Here is a 13,040-nt window from a genome sequence, read left to right as displayed (position 1 = left end):
GCGTGCTTTGCGATATATCGATTGATCGGCCATTTAAACCCATGGAAAAGTGTTGATAAATAGGGTGTTTCCAGCGAACACCTTAATAATCGATTATTTACCACAGCTTCAAATAGGGAAATATCGATAGATCGCAAAGCACGCCACGCCACTGGCAGTGAAGCTCCCCGCACTGCTGTGTTAAGGAAAAACGTCCTATAAGGCTTCGGACGTTGCCTAATCTTCTTCAATTAAAATGACTTTACTGGAATAATCGTGAATTTTTGTTTTTAAATTTTTCGGCCCATTATCTTGCAATTTAATATAAAATATCTCAATATTTCGAAGAGAAAAATGTATAACTTTTTTTAAGAACACATGCTGAATTTGGGAAAATTTGGCAAGCCTCGGCTGTTGATACGGCGTTCTTCCATACTGCCATGCTAAAAAAGAACGCCGCATGAACATCCGAGAGTTGCCGAATCTCCACGAGTGAAACATGTTTTTTTGAAGAAACACTGAAAAAAAAAATCTCAGTGTATTTACTAAGAAAAGGGTAAAATTACCAAGAATTCAGGGTTCTATTTGATCCCAGTTTTTTCTTGGTAAAATTACCATTTATGGAATTGGTAATTTTACTGGACCCCGGTAAAAACGCCATATTTTTTATCGACTGTGGTAGAATTACCGAGATAAAATGGCAAAGTTACCGGGAATTGATTACCAATAAAAGTGGTATTCTTACCTGAAAAAACAGTAAAAATACCGTTTTTTAGGTAAGCTTACCAGTCTGTCTAGGTAAAATTACCAATAATTGGTAAAAAAGTGAGGTGGTAAAGGTACCAACGGACCTTGGTAAAAACGCCGAGAATTTTTTTTCAGTGAAGTTGTGCATATTTTCCCTTGAAATTTTCAGATATTTTTGATTAAATTGCCAACAAAATTGTCTAAAAAGTGGGAAGGAAAATATCCATAAGTTTACCAGGAAATTCGTGTTGTATCAAAGGCAATTCGGCATCGCCTGAAGGTACGTACGGCATTTTTCCTCGAAACATGTTTTTTTGAAGAAAGTTGTATATATTTTCCCTTGAAATTTTCGGATATTTTGGATTGAATTGCCAACAAAATCGTCTGAAAAATGGGAAGGAAAATATCCATAAGTTTACCAGGAAATTCGTGTTGTATCAAGAAAGGAAATTCGGCATCGCCTGAAGGTACATACGGCGTTTTTCCTTGGAACGGGAGCATAACGCGGCTCCCAGCACGAGCGCCAATTTCTGAGGTAATTCTCACCATCGACGCTACTTTCCCGGGTCTGCTTTGAACAACTCGCAGATTGGCAAAATTTATGGGCCAAATAACCGGGCTCGTCCCGTCCGCCCTCAATTTACGGGTGGTAACTCGCTTGTAACGCCGGGCGTAAATCGCATATTAGTTCCCGCTTTCCACCGGGGATCCCGCTTTTTTATCCCGGCAATAACCCGCGTAAAAAGCGGGGAAGCGGAGAAGGTGTCCCTCTAGGTGTTTCCTCGCTTTATGTCACCGTTCTGCCCCTAATTCTTTTTCACTCCCCTCCTGTCCTCCTAGTTACGAACATATCCAATCAGGTCCTGCGCTCTTCCATTTGTTACCCCGCCCCGCGTCCCCTGCGAATGGATCCCGCCGATCTGGGTGAGAAATTAAGCATCGCGATACTCTTGTTACCCCGTGCAAATTTCTCGCTGAACACATCGAAAGTTTTTACAAGTCAAAATTGGACCGCGTTAAACAGAAATGAACGAAGCCACATCAGCTATTGCCAAATTTAATCGGGCAATTTAATTTTTTACATGAAAACTGTTGTGCGGATTTTTGTGCAAATTTCTATGAATTTTCTCCGTTATACAAAGCAAATTCCTTAAAAATTTCAAAGGAATCCGCACAAACTTTCTCTCGTAAAAAATCAAATTCCCCTGTTAAATTCGGCAATAGCTGATGTGGCTTGGTTCCTTTCTGTTTAACGCGGTCCAATTAGAGTCCCTTTATACTGAGAGTTAAGACAACGTGAATCCATTTCTGATTGGCTACCGTAATTAAGGCCCCCACCAAAGACATAAAGACGGAGTGCTCGCATCTGAAAGCACGGGGAAAAAGTGAAGCCTGGTTTGGCGCTGGGTGCTTGTGTGACTGTGTAAATGAGCACGGGAATTCATGGCGGCAAACGGGAAGAGCCTCCAAAAATAAAGGCTGATTTTCGCCCCTTTTTCGGTATTCGATTCGACCATCGAACCAAGGTTTAAGTGGAAGCTTATAATAACAGAAAACTCAGGAAAAATTTCAAGATAAGTGTAGGAACCGTTTTAGAGTTACGGGTTGGGATTATGACGATTGAAACAGCTGGGACACCAGAGTAGACGCTTATTTGAATTCACCCATCTGCCGAGATTTTCGACCTAATCGGTACGATATATCGCATGCCAGTTCGACCACGTCACTCGAGTTTGATGAATCACCTTAAATAAAAACACACGGTTTAGTTACCCATTCCGTGTTTTTTGGGACTCAAGTGGAATGACGTCGTAGCAGTGACGAATAAGTATCGTGGTATTAAAAGGTCATGTCAGGATTTGACTCTCGTCCCAAGTAGAGAGGATCACCGACCCAGCGAAGAAAACGCAGGGTCAGTATATAGTTGTCGATCGGATCCCTGAAGTTTTTTTACAGCTCGAGGAATAGCCTTTCGAGTCTCGAAAAAGAACGGCGATCGCCAGAGGTTCAATTTGAAATGGCGTGATTACAGGAAGGAAAGTTGAAAAAAAAAAAAAAAAAAAAAAAAAAAAAAAACTTCAGCTGACGTAAGCAAATCTTTGAGACAGCTCGAACTTTATGGAAATCGGTGGAGCAGAATATGCATCGGCGCTGCCGAATGTATCAACTCGTTCCCGCCGGATTCGTCCCGAACGGAGCGCGATGTCTCCGCTGCGATTTGGCAACTCAGCGCACCGCTGAAGCATAATTCAAGGCGAGCAGCAGTTTGAAAGAACACCGATCTCTGCGAGTTCGCCGAGATGAATTAGGACTGCCGAGGTCCCTTCAGCCCGATTCGCGATCCGGAGCACTGCTGCCAGACAGTAACGCAAATCAACACTTTACTGCCGCGCTAAGGTGGAACGCCGTATGAACATCCGGAAGTTGCCATTTCCCTTGATAAAACTTGTATTTTTGACTAAATTCGCGCTTATTTTTCCTTGAAATTTTAAGATATTTTAGATTGAATTGCGTACAAAATTGTCGGAAAATTCGAGACAATAATATTCAAAATTTTCCCTGTAATTTCAGTTTTTATCGGAGGAAACTTGGCAACGTCTAAAAGCGCATACGGCGTTCTTCCTTAGCATGGCAGTTTACCTCTCAGTTGAATCTATGTAAAATATCCTCATTTTAAAGCACAACCTGGCAAATTTTATCCGGAGACGAGGGAGAAGCAGGATGGTGCGAAAACTTTCTTTCACATAGTCGGTAACCCCCCCCCCCCCCCTCCAGGAAACTTTTTCGACGTCTAACGAGTTGTAATTGTCGAAGGATGGGTTGCAGGCAATTTCCGTTCGCATTCTTGCGTCTGGATTGTTGAACCGTTATCGATACATATCGATGGTTACCTTCATGGATCGTATTCGATGGTGGTACGATGTATCGTTTGGTTCAAAACAAAAGAACATAACCTCAAACCAAAATTTTCGGATATTAGTCAGAAAAGTTGTAAATGAGAAATTTTGTAGCAATTTCACTAATATTAACCAATTAGTACTCATACGAATCAATAATCTAGCACAAAATACCCGTTCCGTCAAATTACTCAATTGGTTTTTGAGGCTATGTTTATATTTTGAACCAATCGATACCGATACAATCCCACCCGTTTTAGCGTGATGAGCGTCATTAAGTGAGGAAATTAAAATAGCTCTTGAACTTTTGTCAACTGTGAAAATACCTATAGATAAAATTTCTAAGATCGGAAAAAAAGTCTATTCTTCGAAATTGTAACCTTTTTTGTAACATAAAGACGCTTTATCAACCCCCCTCCCTTCCTCATCCGCCACGTGTCACTCTTTCAGAGGAGGTAGTACAGTCAATCTTTAGACGTGCGCCCTTTTAATCGCTTGAGACGCGTATAACATTTTTTTTTTCTTTTTAAAGTGATAATTGATCAGGGCACATCCTATTTTCGGCTTTGTTGCTCACGTAGCCCTTGTAGCATCACTACAAATGAGACAAACGAAACTAACACAATATGGAAAAAGAGCAAATGTAAAGACGGCGCAGAGATACAACTATTCGTGCTTGATGGATATCTGTGTTGCATCTGCAAAATTGAAGGCGCGATGGCGCGAGCTGCGAATTCGCGATGTTCCGCAGCTCCGCTTTATGCTGCCAATGAGGTGTCGCATGTCGTGAGCAAAGTTAAAAAACGAGGCTCGATTATTGCGGCTCTCCTATTTAAGGCTGTGTTGCTCATACATCCTTCAAAGCACCGCTATAAATACAAATGAAACAAACTGAAACAAACACAGTATGGAAATAGAGCAAAGTAAAAGGAGGCGCGTTGATGACGGCGCAGAGATACAACTATTCGTACATGATGCATGTCCGTTTTGCAGCTGCAAAATTGAAGGCGCGATGGCGCTAGGCGTGAACTCGCAATTCTCCGTTCTAAGCTGTCAGTGGGGTGCCACTCAGATTTGAGAGAAAAATTTGAAAACTAGGCCCGAATACGTCTCGACTCTGTCGTTCCTTAATTTGTTCTTCTTTTTTCAATTTGAAGTTTGATTCAATGAATTTTTCTGGAGATTTTTTAAAGTTTTTTTTCGATGAATTCTTACCAACTTGATATCATTCTACTTAGTATAACTGCTGATATACGTTATGGATCATATTACTGCATTAACTGTGAGGCAGCGCAATGAGGAGGCCCTAGATCACTAAGAATTATCTTAAATTGTCGCCCCTCGAAGGTAAGGCGTATCTCTATTTGCTCATGAGCCTCGGAAAACATAGATTCCTACGGAGATCAGGGCTCACGTAGTAATTAAGATACACCCTTACGAGGAGGGAGCGACGATATGAAGGGAAAACAGCGTTTCCAACGTTCAAGAATCACCCTTGGGTACGGTAATGGGTCATAGTAATAGCGTGCTTTGAAGTGCTTTGTGACGTTTTTGTTTAGAATTAGAGGCAAATATTTCTCCACTCGAAATTGCTTCATATTCCTCTTTTCGCCGAAAATACGGTTTTGTGTCCTACTCAATGAGAATTTCTCCGCCTTCCTGGTGGATTTTATTGAGAATATAAGGTTCTATCCTGTCATAACCGCAATCAAGTCGGCTGCTACGAAAACGCCCGATGTCCAGCACAGTGTATCAGAACTTGAGCGAACGATTTGGTTATAATTTACAGACACCAGATGGCTCAAGACCTTAGGAATGTAGAACAATTTTATGAAAATCTCCCACGTATACTGAAACGTTTACTAAAGAGATCAATCTTATTATTCATTGTCGTGGGGCAAAAAAAAACCCACTGCAATTATGAAACCCTGTATCGGACAACGGACGTTTTCGCAGGAGCCGATTCCATCGAAATAAGCCCTCGAAAGCTCGTGTGCTCGAGTCATTATGAGCGGTGTTATTAAATTCACCTCAAGTCGTCCGAGAGTTACAGGAAAAAATAATATCTCGAATTACTTCATTTCCAGGAGGGAAAATATAATGAAAGGGATCGGAGGTTGAAGAATGAGGCGAAGTTTCTCTCTTTTGTGAGGAGGAGGCACGATGGCGGGAGAGCATGTAGAGGAAAGTGTCCGCGAGCGTAATGAGAAAAAAGAACGGAAGGCTATTAATAGACCTTTAAATGATATAATAAATTCTCAAAGGCCGGCGGAACGAATCTCTTATTGATAAAAAGGATCTTGGATGGTATCGAGGCTCCGGCTGTAAGTCGCGGGCCGGGGAAACCGCATTCTACGACGCACAGTGGATCGAGTCAATTAGAGAGGTCGAACATGCAATTTTTGACTAAAGCCGCAAATTTTTGTGTTTATTTAGTCTCATTTTTAATTTCGATGGGTGCTAGCTGTCGAAAATGTCATGACGAAACCAGTTGAATCACTTTTGGAAGCTCAAAGTTTTGTATGAACGGAGTTAAAAACGTTTGAAGTTTCCAAATTTTGTCCGACCTCTCCTATTGACTCGATCCACTGTGCGACGGGACATGAGCCCGGAATCAGCCGCCACACGAGATCACGGAGATCGGTAGATCTCCCCGCCAAGCTAAAAATATAAATATAAGGAGAACAACCAAATAAAACCTCCCAGAGTAAGACCGGAAAACGCCTTCAAACGACTCTGCAGCAACCACACACACGCGGGGCGATAACCCGATAACCGTCGGTCGACGGTATACATTACAGAAAATATTAGGAATTGCCGATTTTCGCTGCTTTTTAACTTTTATCACCCCGTAGCAAAAAAACTACTCAAAGGATCATGTTTAAATTTGGCATGATGATTCCTCACGATTCAAAGGCCATACCTTTTGGTGTCTGATGTTTCAAAACTTATTATTAACGGAGATATGACGTTTTAAAGATTATAAAACGCCACCGGACTTCCTTCGTTAATTGCCGATTTTCGCTGCTTTTTAACTTTTATCACCCCGTAGCAAAAAAACTGCTCAAAGGATCATGTTGAAATTTGGCATGATGATTCTTCAAGATTCAAAGGTCACAATTTTTGGTGTCTGATGTTTCAAAACTTATTATTAACGAAGATATGACGTTTTAAAGATTATAAAACGCTACCGGACTTCCTTCGTTTTCTAGAACTCCTGGCCTGGTTATAGCTGCCGATTCTCATTGTTAGCGCGCTTTTTTTATCAAACCAAAACAAAAACACTTGAATAAACTCATTCAGTGTCAATAAAAGAACAATTTGGGAATTTATTCGGAATATATTAAAGTTTGGCGGCTTCTTTCATAAGTTCCCGGGTCGTAAGTTATTTTTGACGCTAGAGTTCGCATGCCATTACGGCACGGCGGCCATTCGTGGTTTTGTTATTGTTATCACAGGTGCTCAGTGTCAAGTGTCAATTATTGTCAAAAAACGTGTGAATTGTAATCGTTTTAAAGTTATTAATTCTTTTTCTCTGTAGTTCATATGTTGCTTAATGTGATTTAGTCCTAAATAATCATAGTTCAAGCACTTGAAGCTTCCACCGGACCCCAATCGTCTTTGAGGAAACAGCTGACACAGACTTCAAACCTAGAGCCCCTTTACCTATACTGTTGCTATGCTTTGACTAAGCCTTTGTTTTCTCTTACTTATTTTCATCATCATCATGTACCTTTATACCATCATGAATTCTGAGTGGAAATTTTCGAAAGTGCGTGGTTTACCTATTCTTCGGAAAAAGTTGATGGTGTAGCCACATCCAAACATCCGCGTCTCAATCTCAATTAGGTACTAGCCATAAAACCCCACGGTTTATTATTTCATTCCTACTGTACTATCTACATGTGATTTATAGGAAAGGAATATCTCTTTCTCTCAGGTAACTTATCAAGCATTATAAACGATACTTTCACTTGATTATGATTCGCCGAGTTGGCAGCTGGTTTCCACAAGCGCAAGTTCTATCGAGTCAATGTTAAGCACTCGACACTGTATTAAACTGATTTGTGACTATGACAATGATATTCTTCTTCGTCTTCCAGATACTGAACATGATTTACTATTAGTTTTCAACGTGGCCTCTAAAATCATGATCATTGTCTGCATTGAAAGTGTTTCGTATCGCTCATGAAAATCTGTCTTATTCTAGTAAGCGTTGTGTTGTTGAGCTCGCTGAGTGTAATGTTTCTATAATGCTCTTGTATTGTTTTTGTCACAACTCGCCAATGGTGCCATCTGTTGTCATGTATTACCGTGTTATTAAGTGGTGCTGATTCAGAGCTGATCAGAAAATTGACATTAGTCTCAACATGCGATGAGCAAGCTCTAACAGCATCAAGCGCCGAACTGATTGCATAATCAAGGACTTTGTTATCATGATGCTTTTCTTTGGGTTTGTATGTTAAGTGCTTAAACTTCTTTGAAATCAAGATGTGCGTGGTTTGATCCCGGCCCTAAGTTATTAAAGTGAACCCAGAATCTGTACTCGCTGAGTCATATTCGCTAATCCTATCTCGTCGCAGCAAAGGGACATGGTTTGAATGCTATTCTCATCAAGCGTCATATTCAAGAAATTACCAAGATCGCCAATTCTTAGCTGCCTTTTCAGAAAGCAATTTACCTTGTCAGTTTGCATAGGTAGCTAATGGCTGTCTCATTCAAAAATCATGGTTCTCCGCTGATTTGATATTCAAAAATTTGCGGAGACCATGGATTGATTGTCCACAGCTGTCAATTTCAACGCAACACATCAGCCTCTGAATTCTCTTATCCATATTCGCTCTCATCCTTCAAATCTTCTACAATATTGCGTGGAAAGAGTTCAATTTCCTGTGAGTATTTATGACATCATGCTTTTCAACTTTCCCTCTTCCAGAGCACAGAGTTTTTCTTTTAAGCTCCTTGTCAACCTTGACTTGAAACATGCATTTTCGTTTGAGTACCTGCTTTGCTATAATAAGTTTGGTGAAGGTGCGCATAAGTTAAAAGTGATCTCTTTCCCTCTCCTCAGTAACATTTGAATTCCTCAATCAAATAATTTTTTTTTACATACAAAATTGATGTATGTTACTTCAGGATCTGTGAATAGCCTACTCATCTAGGTAATACTTATTTTTTCATTTAATTCTACCCTGCCTTAAAAACATTTCTCATTAATTCGTTTCTTTTCTAGTTTTTATGGAAATTTTATTTAATTTTTTGAGGGTCAAGGTGCACAATGTCAAAGGATGCGTGTCCATATTTTTGTTAGTGTCCTTGTGCATGCTTTCAAATAGTTCATCACTGTTTTAGCAATACCAGGTACCCATGCTATCACTGGATTTTGCCTGATACATAAATTCTAATTTTCTCAAGGAGTTCATTTCTTTGGAGGCCTAACCAGTGGAAATTATTTTTAAGTATGTTCCTGTAAGACTCATTTCTCAGTTGTTGGGAATCTGAGATCCATTATTTATCCTTTCTTGGCTTCATTTGACTGAAAAAGTATGGCCACGTTTGATCCGATGTGTTAATTTTTGTGTTTATTTTGTAGAGAGGCACCTAGAGATGAGAGGAAAGGATGGAGGAATAATGAGTTACTCAGAAATTTTTCTCACTAAAAAACCGAAAATTCAGTGTTGGGTAGTTTAACCACGGACCAATCAGAACTTACGTCGTTTTGGAATAGCGTGGCTCTCAAGTCATGTAAAAAAAAAAAAAAAAAAAAAAAAAAAAAAAAAAAAAAAAAAACCTAGTTTGTAAATCTTACTTGAACAATAAAAATACAGGATCGGATGACTTAGCTCATTTTAAAAAAAAATGCCCCTTAAGCCATTCTAGAACATTAACCGAAAGCCACGTACGTATTTTCTTGTCAGAATGTACATAGGTTTATGAGGCAAAAAGCCTCAGGCCGCTCACATCCTTTTTGACGAAATAAGTGCGTAAATGACAATGAAGGCATAATTATGTCGTCTCTAAAAGCGTGTCACTCAAGTCATTTCAGAAGCAAGACTGGAGTTCTCTTAAGTATTTTTTGAAAAAGAAATAAGAATACAGCAGCTCAGTATGACTTGATGAATGATCGACAGCTCGGATAAAAGTGGACATCCATGACCTCTAGTCTCTCTTTAAAGGGAAATATAGCATAAATTTATGGAAATGTTTCTAGAAAAAGAAGGAGAATCAAGACAATGAGAAAAAATTTCCTTCTACGCTTTTTTTTCTCGCCCACCTGGTGAAAAAATTACAGCCAGAAAAAAGAATCATCACTTTTTTTAAAGTTTCCTCAGATCTCCCTAGAGGGGCGTCAGGACCTCCCTTACGAAAATCTCGAGACTTCCTCCAGCGATAGTCACTTGAGGAAAGTTGGAGGTGATCCAAACGAGGTCTCGAATCGAGGAAGATGCTAAAATTCGGGCCAATATTTTTATCATAAATTTTCTTTAAAAATGTCAAGAAATTACATTATATTTCATTAATTAGGTACCTTTCAAGTGCTCATCAATACCTATATACCCTATCAGACACTGCAGAAGTTTTCAAATCTCTCTTAGATTGAAAACGAAATAAAAGTAGGCATAAAAATCAGACTATATTCTGCTCCTTTTATTTGTTTGTGATCATTTATACGAAAAACTTCATGATATCACACCAAAAACACTTCCGTGTAAAAATGACCCGCCAAGCTAAAAATATAAATATTCGTCGCCTCAAAAGCAATGATATCAAATGAAGTAGACGCCAAGCAAATTTCCTGAATATAAATTGTAAGTTTCTCCTCCCTTCAACATTATTACCGGAAAAACGAAAATTATGGACAAAAAAAAATAATTTAAAAAAACCGATACAAATTTATCATTTTTTTTGTACAATTGTACTACAAAAAAAGATGATAAATTTGTATCCCTTTTTTAAATTATTTTTTTTTGTCCATAATTTTCGTTTTTCCGGTAATAATGTTGAAGGGAGGAGAAACTTACAATTTATATTCAGGAAATTTGCTTGGCGTCTACTTCATTTGATATCATTGCTTTTGAGGCGACGAATATTTATATTTTTAGCTTGGCGGGTCATTTTTACACGGAAGTGTTTTTGGTGTGATAAAAATGTCAAGGATTTTCTTATTTATTTCACCTTTGTAGAGTCGGCGCAAATGCGCGCTTGGTCGCTCCCACTTTATTTCGTCGTCCCTCCGACGCAAGGGCGTATCTCGGTTTTCTCATGAGCCCTGTTATCCATTTAACTCCATGCTCTCTAGAGCTCATGTTGAGGATGAGATACGCTCTTACGTCGGAGGAGCGACGATTTGTGCCCGCTGCTCGTTGCCGTTACGTTGTAAACGGCGCCCCCGTAACGATGCCAGGTGCTTTGATATATGAGGCAAACGCAACACACTGGAGCTCCGCGCTTTCGGCCCGCGTATCTTTTCACTTTTTATTCCCGGCCCCGGCAAAAATCCCGAACTTTTCTCTTCTCCTTTTGTCTCCTCGATTGTCGTCCAGAGCGGTGTAATTGAATCTCCATGCGGGATTCCGACGTAGAGTCGTGATGTAACAGTGAAAAAACAAGCGGGAAAATCGGGGGACAAGGTTGAATTACTCAGTAAAAAAAAGCGAGACGTTCCAACTCAAAACTGAGTCATTTTCAGTCGGAAATGTTACAGTAAAAATATATTTTTTTAAAAAAAAAAAAAACATTTTTATTGTACCCAAAGTTTTATTGTAACAATTCCGACTGAAAATGACTCAGTTTTGAGTCGAAACGTCTCGGTTTTTCTTTTTTTTATTGTGTATTTTAGCCTTGTTTCCCGTTTCCCCCCTTGTTTTTCTACTGTTATCATTGTCTCGGGCTGCTCTATAAAATTTTATATCTATGTCGTAATATACAAAAGTTTGTATGACTGGACAACCCATAGGGAAAAGACTGCCTGGACGACCGCCTAAGAGATGGGCACAAAGCTGGCTCTCTTCTCCTGAAGATGATTGAATGTTCCTGTTGCTATTTGTTTTATTGACTTGACGAATCTTTACAGATAATTATTAAATTTTTAATATTTTGTGCTCGGCACTCGAAGGCTTGACAAACAGGGCCATGCCCTAGTCGTTAGTAGAAGAAGAAGAAGTCGTAATATACATATAATTGAGTGAGCTGGGGTCATATTTTGATCGACGAGTTCGAGCCCGGTGTGCTCCGAGATTCGGTCACCTTTTCGATACATTTTTTATCCAAAATGACGTTATAAGCTGAATTTCATATAATTCATAACCTCTGTGTTTACATCGGATGGCCTATCGCCGGCCGGATACCCGTGTGTCAAAAACAATCGATTATAAGTATGTATCGAAATGGTGACCCGGCACCGCTCAGGATGATTATAGGACATTTCATCAACGATTTTTTGTCCGCGCACCTGTTTTTTCCAGTAGTTTACGTCCACACTTTTTTCGGAAGGGGAGTTTTGGTCCACTTACCACTTGAAACCCAAAGTTAATTGGTCCACATGTAACTACAAACGACAATTCCTTACGACGTTTTTGGAATGTTTAATGTCTTGGAAGAATGAGGGTTTGCTTGTTTTTTTTGTTTGTTTGCTCCAACGGAGAAAAATATATAATTGAGATTTTTGGTGAAAATGAGGGAGCGTCATTTCTATGAGAAAACATTCACTAAAACTCTCCACACCTCTTTGGTGCAACAGGACTTAATTATCTTTCAAGAAAATCCCATATTTTTATACCTGAACTGGAAAACCTTTTGATTTGCCTCAGCTGAAGGATCTCAGAGTCTTCCTGTACATGATAACTTCGCTTCGGCACTGGTTTGCCGCAGCGCTTTGAGCTACTATTTCGCCACGGAGGTGTTGCACGGTATCACATGAGATCGAAGGCACCCCAACGTATTGATGGCATCTTTCAAAAGCGCGAAGTTAGCTCGCAAATTAAATCGAGTGACGACAACAAAAAGAGAGCGGTAGTCGAAAAACTTACTGTCCTAGTATCTGTATTTAATAACGTTTAGTATGATTTTTAACTTCATTAGAGGAACAAGTGACCTAATTGACGGAGAAATATCCTTAAATTTTCCGCCGAGAAGATTTCCTTATGAGTTGATAAAGAAAATAATGTTTTCTTAAAGAAGAAAAGATGCTTTTATAGGAAGGAAAGTCACTTACATCAAGCAGAAACCCGCTTTTGTTCACCTATTTTATTCTTGATTCAAAATAAAATCTTCTTGACGGCATACTCAAGAATGTTCCTTTATCTCTCTTATCTCGACTTATTTTGCAAGGAAAGTTCCGTACTCTTAAAGGACGCCTGTCATTCTTATTATTGGTATGTTGGAGTGCCTTCAATTTCGTATAATACTGTACAACAC

The sequence above is a fragment of the Bemisia tabaci genome, chromosome 1, assembly GCF_918797505.1.
Source record: "Bemisia tabaci chromosome 1, PGI_BMITA_v3".
Classification (NCBI taxonomy): domain Eukaryota; kingdom Metazoa; phylum Arthropoda; class Insecta; order Hemiptera; family Aleyrodidae; genus Bemisia; species Bemisia tabaci.
This window is presented reverse-complemented; position numbering follows the sequence as displayed.